This window comes from Talpa occidentalis, unplaced genomic scaffold, assembly GCF_014898055.3.
Source record: "Talpa occidentalis isolate TD23 unplaced genomic scaffold, MPIMG_talOcc4v2.1 talOcc4.5, whole genome shotgun sequence".
NCBI lineage: Eukaryota > Metazoa > Chordata > Mammalia > Eulipotyphla > Talpidae > Talpa > Talpa occidentalis.
The window spans coordinates 29,573,534-29,585,562 of record NW_023604861.1 but is presented as its reverse complement, the minus strand read 5'-3'; the positions used below and the strand labels follow the sequence as shown (position 1 = coordinate 29,585,562).

Here is a 12,029-nt window from a genome sequence, read left to right as displayed (position 1 = left end):
ATGGACTAGGAAAACTCTGCATCTGAGTGACTTTCTGGGCATATGAAAATCCTATGTATCTTTTGAGCTCTCTATACGGTGCCTAATTACTAACAAGTGCCCAGGAAATGTGACCCTATGTGGATTAGAAGGCCTAGAGTAAACAGTTACATTAATCAAGGGAGTGAAGATATGGCTGCTATTTGAAATAGTCCAGAATTTTATTTATATCTGCAAACTCATAATTAAATGCCTATTGTGAGTAAAGCAATGTGTTTAGTGCTTAAGAGAAAACAAAACAGCTGGTGAGTTCAGAACTAATATATTTTTAAAATAGTGAGGAACATATAAGCAAGATGAATAAAAATATTTTTACCAAATCCTAATATATTAGAGCAAAGAAATCTCAAGGAATCTTGAATAAGATTAAGATAAATGGATATTTTTTAATCATGAGTTAAAAATTATCATATAATGCTATAAGGTTTGAATATATAGTTTCATGAATTTTATTATATATAAAGTGATAATTTATTTTAGATATTATAAATTATAAAATTTAGTTTATGATATCTATAGATATACAATTTAGATCTATAATATCTATAGGTATTATAGAATTTTGGAATTCTATTAGAGGATATACCCTTGTTCATTTTTAAAGGTAAGGCAATATTGGATTAAAAAATCCATAACATCTGAAGTTGATGTTCATGAAATCAATGAGAGTTTTCACAGAATAATAGATGTAAAAGCAATCTGAATCTATGCAGCATGTCATGGAAATTCTACTTCCAATTCCAATGTCTCCACAAATTAATTTCTGAACATTATACTCCTTTTCATATCCTCCTTTTCATATTTGTTTCTGTGTCATGGTCTAGGAAGGAGTATGGTGGATATAAGCAATTGTATATCAAATTCTATCTTCTACTCATGTTACAATAATGCAGGTGTATCTAGGAATTATTTTGCATCCAGGGATCATAATTTCCAGAATTCCCTCAAAGTAGGTATGTTTCTGTGTTTGATTTCTGCACCACTGTCACATTAAAAGTCTCAATGCTTTTTTCCCCTCTGTCTTTTCCTGGGTAACATTAGAACATACCAGTTAAAGATAGCAGAATTTTCCTTACCTGAGATCTTTGAGTGAATTGGTGGAATACAAACACTCATTGACCTGAAATTGCTACTTTGGAGAGTTAAAATAATTTGCTTGTTTACTTTATTCTTGTTTGATTGTATTCTTTTCACTGAATTAATTTAGATCCTTTGCTAACACTTACTTTAAATGAATCACTATATTAATAAATTTCTGAGTGTTACAGCACAGATTTATGTAGATAATCACCACAGGGTTGCTTCATTAATTTATTTATTTAATCAGTCCTCCCTGGTGGCTCAAGGGGTTAAGCACCGCACTATGAAGCAATCTGCAGCCACTGCAGCACCAGTTCGATTCCAGCCGGCCAGGGAACAACCCACATAATGAGGTGGACATCTCCTGTCTTGCCCGCTGCTCCCTCCACAGTGTATTTCAGTCAGTCTGCCTGTCCTGTTCCCTACTCTGTCTCTGGTGAATCCTCTCATCACCCCTGGCCCCCGCTGCATCTCTGGCCTGCACCCCAGCTCTTGTAGGTATAAATAAATAAATCTTAAAATAATTATTTATTTAATCAATTTCTATGTGCTTCACTTAAATTTGAAAATTTCCTAGAATGTATAAATAATGAAAAATAGGATATAGGATTTGAATTAAGGATATAGGATTTGAATTCTAGCATGACATATAGATAGTGAAACCTACACAGTTTAGATGGGAAAAATACTATCTCACTCCCTTCTCCACAAAAATGGAGAAATCTGACTATTGTAGACAAAAATTCTCAACAGTAACTATTCAACATATACATATGCAACAGGTAGCATCAAGAAAATTTATATCAATTAAAGCATTTTTTTTGTAGGTGAAAGTGTAAAGGAGAGCAGAAAATGGCATTTTACCAAACTCTGAGAACAGGAATAGAGAAATATATCCCAATAGTCTATTATTACAAAGCAGAAGTAACTCAGACTTAATTTGAATCCCATGATGTATTCTTAAATGGATTAGACATTTAAAATGTCAATAATTATCTCTCTAAAAGATCAAACATTATTACATATTATAGGCCTAATCCTAAAGATAAGTAATATGAAAAGTAAACAGATGGCTTGTAAGGTACTTGTATATTAAAATGTATTTCTTTGATATAATGAAACATAGATTATGGCAAGTCATTCAGCTAGTCTTTATCATGTGAATATCCAAATTCATTAGTATAGAATTTTATAGTATAGAATAGGAGTTGAAAAAGAGATTTAATAAACACACATTATGAATAAGTTCACAATTAAATTCAGAATTCAAAATTTAAAGTAAATCTATGGCAATTCATTTTTCAAAATTAAAGATATATTTTGTGCTCATTTGTGTGTGTATGAATTCTTTAAAGTTACACAGATATTTTCTCCATAATCTACATGCTAAGGGAAAGTTTTATACATACATACATGAAAGCAGAAAATAAACAGACTTCAAACAAGACAACATACAAACAAGAACAAGTCATATTTAACTATGTAGTACTTGGATCGAAAGACAAAATGAGAGACACACAAAACACAACATTTATAGAATATTTAGTGGGGAGGATAAAAAGTATGTAAATGCAAGAAAGAGGAAAGTGAGGTTCAATTAGGATAAAGATGATTCCATTAAGAACAATAGATGTAAAATAATGCTGATATATCTCAATACTTCATACCTGTGACATTTTCCTAACCCATTTTCCTATAGATGCATAAGGAGAAAAAAAAGAATAAATTATGTTGTCAGGCTAAATAGAGAGGGATGAGAAATCTTCCTTATTTAATATGTGATATTTACTAGGAGAGTGTCAATCTGACTACAGAGATCCCATGTGGAAGATAATCAAGAGACTCAATATAAGTTTCCAAGGAGTTCTGTGCCAAAGGTTTATGAATTTAATCTCTTCAACAGTCAAAACTGGGTAACTGTATATAGGGCCTACTGTATCATATTATTCAAGAGACAGCATATAGGAAAGGTCTTCATAAAGAATATGAAGGCATAATACCCCAATGCATCTATACAAACATGCATGTATACACCAAGAAAAATAAAAGCTCTTGAATCTCATTTTATCTTTATTTTAGGGAGGGTTTTATTGGCGTTAAACAAAGTCAAATTGAATTTAAAGATGTGACCTGGGCAACAAGGAGTGTGTGACTTAGACAGGCGTTAACCTACTTCAATTCCTTTGGGTTACAGCCATTAACATTTGCATGTAAAACTTTCTATATAGATCATATGAGATGTTCCAATTCCAGACCTTGAAACAACCATAAATCATTAAGTTACACCTCTATTAAGTTAAAGGTTAAGTAGTTTGAAGAAAGTGACAAGAATTCTCATAATAAAATATAATTTTATAACTTAGCTTTAAAATGTCTACATTCCAAGATGTAAAAGAGACAAAAAAAATAAAAGGAGCAACATAATTATTCTATGGAGTTCAAAGTCATGAGCAGCACAAGTTGCTCACAGAGATTGCAGTTGCTCACTTCAGAGGCTGCAGTTGCTCGCTTCACAAAGTATAAAATCAGTGATTTCTGAGTAAGCATATATATTTATGCACTTCTAAACTTGTTTACATTTAATTGCTCAGAGATTACAGTTTCACTATTTAAACTTTTGAAGTTTTTTTTTTGTTTTTTTTTTTTTGTAAAATGTAGTATCAGCATTTGTAATATCAGCATTTTTCTTTCAGGCTTTATGAAAATCTGAAATCATGAATGTGAATTGTTTTGGATGGTTTGATAAAGAGTGTCGGCCCACAAATATTTGGTGAAGATGTCAGTATGAGTTTTCTAAAATCTATTGCAATTTATTTTATCTTACTTTGAGATCAGTCTTCAAGAATCCTCAGAGTTTACATTCTGAAAAACACCAGTTCCTGAGTAGCAAAAATGAATTAAGACTCTAATGATCATGCTCCAGTCCCATAATTGGGTTGCTCATCAACAATGATAAAATAATAGTAAGTCTACTTGATTGTCATAAACAGATGATATTTTGAAACTGTGATATTACAAGAGACATAAATGACTTCTAGAGAAGGGGAGGGGAGGGGAGGGGAGGGGAGGGGAGGGAAGAAACATAGTTAAGGAAAGCTCAGAGGAATTTGCAAGTGGCAGCTCTTCCAAGGATGTATACTAGTAGCTGGGCTGTTGAGAGAGTCAGTAGTGAAATGAGATATACCAGACTATGGTCCTGCCAAGGTAGTAGAATTTGCTGCTTAGAATAGAGCAGTGTCAAGGAGTTCTCTTGAAGATTTGCTATATTGATATAAATATAGGACACACTGTATTGTTCCCAAACATAATGGAACATTACAAGGAAATATAATTCAAGACACAAACTTAGATATATCAAAACACAGTACTTATAAGCATTTTCAAATTGAACTGTGATATAATTATAATGAAAAGTAGCACAGCATCAGTCTATAGAGCTGAGATAGTACTATACATTTCAGAAAAGAAAAAAAAAAAAAGATTAAAATAAGAGTACAAAGAAAGGAGCTTCCCTGGTGGAGCAGGTGTTAAAGACTGTGCTATCACGCTATCTCCAGCCACTGCAGCATGAGTTCAATCCCTAGCCAGCCAGGGAGCTACCCACAAGTCACAGCCAACCTCTCTTGTCTCATCTGCTGATCCCCTCAGCAGTGTATTTCAGTACATCCACCTGTCTTCCCTATCTCTCTGGTGAATCCTCTCATCCCCAGCAACTCTGGTTTACACCTCAGTTATTGTATGCATAAATAAATCTTAAAAAAAAAAGAATACAGAGAAAGTAGAGGAGTGAGAGTGAGAGGAGAAAAGAAGGAAGAAGAGAAAAAGGCAGAGTTGAGAAGCAGAAAGGAAAATACTAAAAACAGTGTTTGTCAGTCTTGACAGCTTTTGATATTCTAGAATTTAACTCCTGTGTGTTTGGGAAATTCAGTAATTGATATGGGTCAATAATGCTAGATGACTGAAGTTCATTAGCAAAACAGGTAGTCCAAATTCAAATTGAGATTTTAGTTTCTTTGATAAACATATTTCAAAAATGATGTCGGGTACTATAACATGGTATTAGAGTACCGCATAGTATTGTCATTCGAAGAGCTTTTGAAGATCTAATGAATGTAGTTGCCAATTAAAGCTATGGTAGGTGTTCTATATACAAAAGAATGGAAATAGCACTGTTTTCATGCAAATTGAGTTATATAATCAATACCTAAAGTTTTGAATGAAGACTCTCAGGACTGGCCTAGAGTGTAAAAATATAATTGAGGCAGAAACCTTTGTAAAGAAAGGCTGTGTCTATTGGTAGGGCATGGCTGATATAGGAACCCTAAAAAAGAAGTCACTGATATACACATAGGCACTGTACTCCAGGAACTCTGCTGGGGAGATGGTAATTCCATAAGACCGAAGGGATGATTTTGTCCAGAATGTAGATGCACTACATTTAAAGCAGTATTTTTGGCTAAATCCATTAAACAGATCCCACTGCTGGAATTCCTTGATCACTAAGCAACATCCTGGCAATCTATTTTCCGTTCAGTTTACTGTCTGAGACAAATTGTGAGTTGGGTCCATCTGAATGGTGCCTAATTTAATGTTTGTTGAAGTGTTTCTCATTCATGCTTCATAACTGGAGATACTGGTTTACATGCATTTTGTTCGTTCATGTTAGATGGAGAGAAAAATCAACACCCACACTAATAACAATATCTCCACTGATCCTTTTGAAATTCTACTAAAACACACAGTAGTTACCTTTTAGGAAAAGAATCCATTATGTTGACTAGCTTAACTACAAATGATTTGAATCTCTTCCTAATAATGTTCCTAGAGGCTGGGATTCATAATAAAATGGATTCTGTTGAACTCTTTCAATAAAGCTGTTTTAAATCTGAAGTATTAAAAGAATGTTTGTAGTAGTTGATCTAGTATCTGTAGCAACCCCCCACATATATACTAAAAATGACCCTCTTTATTTATTCTCTTTTTCTCTCTTTTTTCCCTCATAAACATTTTAAAAGACTAGTAAACACTCTAGGCAATGCAAAAAGATCTGGAACTACAAACTCCTTGGACTTAGTCTATGCGACTGGACAATCTTGAAAAGTAATAATAACATAGTGTGATGATTGCTACAAAGAAGGAAAATATGGGCTGACAACTCAACTTTGCAGTGGAAAAGATTAGGATTAAGAAAATTCTAGTCAAGATTTCAGCTAATTATTCTAAAATCTTTTAGTTAAGAAAGATCTACTTTAATACAATTGCCTACATATGGTGCTCTTTATGTATTTATAACTTATTATTCATTGGCATTCTGGAAGAATATTGATCTCCATTAAGTCCCCCACAGCAACAGTAGACACACTCAGAAGTGCAAACAGGGGCCTCCCTGGTGACACAGGTGGTTGAGAGCCACACTGTGAAGCTGTCCATGGCCTCTGCAGCACAGGTTCAATCCCGGCTGGCAGGGGAGAATCCCACATGGCGAAGCAGACCTCTCCTGTCTCGCCCGCTACTCCCCTCAGCAGTGTATTTCAGTCAGTCTGCCTGTTCTGTTCCCCGTGCTGTCTCTGGTGAATCCTCTCAACCTCCCATGTCTCTGGCCTGTACCCCGGTTATTGTATACATAAATAAATCTTTATAAAAACTGTAAATATCAAAGAAACAGTCAAATTTATATCCTTCACGTTTAGTTAGATTTTCCAAACAAAAAGACTATACATTTTTATATATGTGGTTAAGCTTATATTAAAAAAATTGAGGTAATTCTGTCCTCATGAAACCTAATTTCCTAAATTCCTGTAATGTCAATAAATACAAAGATTAATGTGTTTACTTTCCTTCTCTTCAAGGAAATATACTCTGTGCTTGTGAATAGGGTACACAGGATGTGGTAGAAGAAATTCTATTCTTACAAACTTGTTTCAATTCTGAACCCAATGAAAAAGTTTCACTCATACATAAAACAATATTTTTTAACAGCTTAGAGAGTCCGCTGTGGAGATTTTAGATTTTAATCTATAATTTCAGAGTTTTCTTGATGAACTCTATAAAGAATGCAAAAGTATATCATCAACCAGGAAGCAAATATAAAAAAAAAACCCTTGCTGACAAAGCAACCTTTTATCCTTACTACTTTTCTATGGCCTAGAGGAGATTTAACAGGCAAAATGTCACTGTAGATCTAATGTCTTCTTTCTAGAGCTCATCTTATATCTCATTTTAAAACATAAATCATTATCCTTAAGGGATAAATAACACATTATATTAAATCATCTAATAATAAATTTAACATGTAAATGATACAACAAACAAACAAAATAAAACCACCAACTAATTCTGTGCTAATTTTCACATTCAGGGTGATAATGCAAAAGATAAATGATGTTTAATGGTAAAAATATTAAAGTTAAAATACACACGTTATGCCTCATCTCACTTTGTACATAGTTGCATTTAATATTTATAGAAAAGGACTTGCATTTAAATCTCTACTCAGAAGCAGACTTGACTGAAAACATCAACTTTATTAAGTTTCAACTGGCCATCAAACAAACAAGCACATATCAAAGTAGTATCTCCACTCTGCAGGGTTCCAGTAAAGGAAATAATAAAGTGAAATATGAAAAAAAAATGTTCTTTGAGAGGAACAGATCTAATTAAAAGGAGGCCCTAACAACTCCATGGATTAATTGGGAGCCAACTGAGATAATTGGACCTATGGGAGTATGATTACACCCATCATAAACTGCTTTTTTCACAAGTATAGGTTAAGTGCTTGATGCTTTAATTGGGAGTAGCACTACAATGAAAGTAGGGATAATATAGAAAAATTAATATTTGGGAAAGCAATCTCCTGAAGTTCTCTGGCATCATTAATAGCTTTTTTTTTTTTCCTTCAAAAATGCAATTCTCTAGGTTTCTTGGAGCCACTTTGATAACAGTGTGGTTACAATTCTATCAGCCAAAATATACTTATGCTATTAAAAGTTGACCTATAGACCACATGTAGCTGCTTTGCAATTAGAAATTCAACAAGATCACATCACTCTGTGATTGAAGTTAAAATATGCTGCTTTTTTTGAAGATGATATTCTCAAGTGTTCACTGCAACAAATACTGGTTTTCAATTAGATGATCTTCCAGGAAGCAGAACCACAGAATTGTAGAGCCTGGGGGAAACTTATTGATCATTTATCTGGTCAAACTTCCTAATTTTACAGTTGAAAGGTTTGCATGAAGACAAATGGTTGAATGTTCTAGAACAAAGCTAGGCAGCGTGGGGCTCATTTGGTGAGGAGGGAGGCGATTTTCTTTTGAAAATAAATGACAGAAACCAGTAGTCACTCCCATAGATCTCAACAGCTTGTGACTATATAATTTTTTTAGTGTTTTAAGTTTTTAATTGAGGCAAAATTGGTTTATAACACTATATGATTTAGAGGTATTAAGATCATACATTTCAGGATATGTTGCCTCACCATACCCACCACGAAGCAACCCATAAACATACACCACTAAAATTAAAATATACCCTACTGGTGATCCCTTCCCACTCTGTTCTCTTCCTTCCCATCCATATCTGGTAGCTTCAATTCTGTAGTCAGAATTTCTAGGATTTATTATTGGTTGGGTTGTATCAGACCATTTGTTATGTTTGTCTATATTCCACATATAGTGACACCATCTGGTACTTATCTTTCTCTTTCTCTCTTAGCATAATCCCCTCCAATCCCATCCATGTTGTTACAAATGGCATGAATTTATTATTTTTTATAGTTGAGTAGTATTCCATTGCATATATACTAATGTATAGATACCACATCTTTCTAATTCATTCATCTGTATTGGAACACTTAGGTTGTTTCTAAGGCTTAGCTATTGTAAATAGGGCTTCACTGAATATAGGAGTGCATATATCTTTTCAAATTAGTATTTTTACATTCTTTAGGTAGATACTTGGATTGAAAATTCTGTGTCATATGGTAGATCTATTTTTAACACATTGAGAAATCTCCATACTATTTTCTGTGGGGACTGAGCCAGTCTACATTATGACTAACAGGTATGTGGGTTCCATTTTCTCCACACCCTTGCCAGTACATGTTGTTTCTGGTCTTTTTGATATTGGGCCATACTCATGAACATGAGATAGTATCTCATTGTGATTTTGATTTGCATATCCTTGATGATAAGTGATGATGAACATTTTTTTATGTGACTGTTGACTATGTGCATATCTTTTTAGTTCTCCTGACCATATTTTTTAAGATTTATTTATTTATGCATACAAGAGCTAGGGTACAGGCTAGAGGTGTGGGGGATGAGAGGATTCACCAGAGACAGAGTGGGGAACAGAACAAGCAGATTGACTGAAGTACACTGCTAAGGGGAGCAGTGGGTGAGACAGGAGAGGTCTGCCTTACCATGTGGGTTTCTCCCTGGCTGGCTGGGGATCAAACTCCTGCTTCAGAGGCTGCAGATTGCTTCATAGTGTGTGCTTAACCCCTTGCTCCACCAGGGAGGCCCCTTCTGCCCATTTTATTTTATTGTACTTTGTTTTCTTTTTGTTGAGGTGTATGAATTATCTGTATATCTTGGATATTAGTGATTATATATGTCATACTTATAGTGTGCAAATAAAAATCTCTCATCCAGTAGGGTATAATTTTAGTCATTGTAACATAAAAAAAAAGGCCCAACAAATTGGACCACTAGTGGCAATATTCTCAGTATATATAGGTATTGATTTACAATTTATACCTGGAAATTATATAATGTTATAATGCAATATTACTTTAACAAAAATTTTATTAAGAGAAATGTGGAGGAGGCAAATGGAGAATCAGTCTTTATGTACAGTGAAATGGGTCTACTTGTATTGTGCAAGCAACACTCCATTCCTTCCTTCCTTTTCAGGCTTTGTCACTCAGTTTTCCTTCCTGACTCCTTCCTACTCTCCCTTTCTTCCCTTCTCCCTCCCTCTTTCCTTTGCTTTCAATTCTTTCTTTTTTTAACTATTCAGGAAGCACTCATCATGATCCCTGTCCTCCTAGATACTACATTTTGACAGGAAAGGCAGATATTAAACTATTAATTGTCATAATAATCATGTAATTATAATAAATGTTAGAGGGCCAGATTTAAGGTCATATTCCATCATTACTTTATTAACATCTGAAACTAACAAATAGACCTGCCTGCTATAAGGCAAGCAGGTGGTACAGAGTTTTGACAAGTAACAGAGAATTGTATAATCCGTTCTAATGATATTAAAATTTTTGACTTTGACTTTTGTTACTTATAGACATTAGGTAAATCGATTTGCCTCCTTAATTCTCAGTTTCCTAATTATAAGTAGAATTTGCAAAATCTTCCCTATGGAACTATTGTATTAAGTGAGAAAAACTGTGTAATTTACCCATAAGAAAATCTGATAGGTATGCAGAACTAGCATTATGGCAGAATCTCTAGAAAAATATATATTTGACTATGAATACAGACATGTAACAAAAGGAAGAACAACAAAACTAAAAAAAAACTAGTCATATCTTTGTTATTTTTAGAAGAATATCACAATTTAAATTAATCACACTTAAAACATCACAGAAAAACAGAGCAATTGAATTTTAAGCACATGGCATAAGGTAACCAACATCCTGGCATAAGAAATTTGAAAAAAAAAAAAAAAAACAAACACTATATTGGCCTCAGAAATACAGCTTTATGTATTAGGAACCACCTGGCAAATGCAATAAAACAGCTTTATTAATACAGTATGTTTCATGCATAAATCTGATCAGATTTGCTCTAGTAATCATCTTCAGTGCCTCAAGACACCTGCAAAGGAGAAGAAATCATATTTCTATACATTCTTAAAACTCCCATCCTTTGTGGCCTCTGCTGACTGTTAATTTGCTATCCAAAGTTAAATCATAGCTCTGTAAGTTGCAGAACTTGTTTACCTGTAACTTTCTGAATTATTCTTGACTCCTTTGTAAATTTATTTTTGAAAGTTACTTATATCTGATAAACTGTAAGCAAATGAGAGCTGAGCAATATTCTTTTTTTTATACTACAGACTGATTAAAGTGTTCACTTGAATTAACTTTGAGAAAACTGTACCAAACATAAATTATCTTTTGATTTCCTGTGTTTTATGCTACATAAACTTACATATAAATAACTCATACTACAGTGTTAACCTTGGTTTGCATAATAATTTTTTAAATGTCACAAAACTGGGAGGTCAACATAGAACATTTTTATAAAATGTAAATAGCAAAAACACATAAAAAACTCAAATTCAAACCTAAAGTTGAAAATGACACATTTGATTGTTCATGAACAAATCCCCAAGTATCTAACACTCTGGCACAACATCACAAAGCATGCCAATGTCACCAGATATCAATATTTATACCTGGAACATTAATCATTATTATTTCACTGCTGCCTATGCATAGATTCATGTTGTGTGGTAGAAAGTAAGCCAGGGGAAAAAAATGCCTCACAAAAATAGTTTCAGTCATTTAAATTGAGTTGATTACAAAGGATGCCAGCAACCCTCTTAAGTTTATCTTGATTAGAGATGGACTGAATAAATTAAACTAAATGTATAAGTTGTAGCACTTCACTGTTTGTGGTAATATGAAGTATCCGTTCAAGCACATGACTGATTTTAAGTGAACCAGCTGGTGTGTCATTTGTGTGTGACTGTTCCCAGAGCAAATACAAAAGAAAATGATATGCTTAGTCAGTGCTTTCCAATAAAACTTTGTTCAGCGATAGAAATGTTCATGTCTGTGCTTTCCAATATGGTAGTCTCTAGCCACATGTGGCAATTGATCAACTGAGATGTGCCTATTGTGACTAAGGGACTGAATTGTTTATTTTATTGAATTTTAATTAAT

General features: G+C 33.6%; 1 protein-coding gene across 5 annotated transcripts in view; it reads right to left on the bottom strand.

Annotated features, from left to right (window-relative positions):
• Positions 1-12,029, bottom strand: part of PCDH9 (protocadherin 9) — an 858,927-nt gene that overhangs the window by 413,288 nt on the left and 433,610 nt on the right. The window lies entirely within an intron of this gene.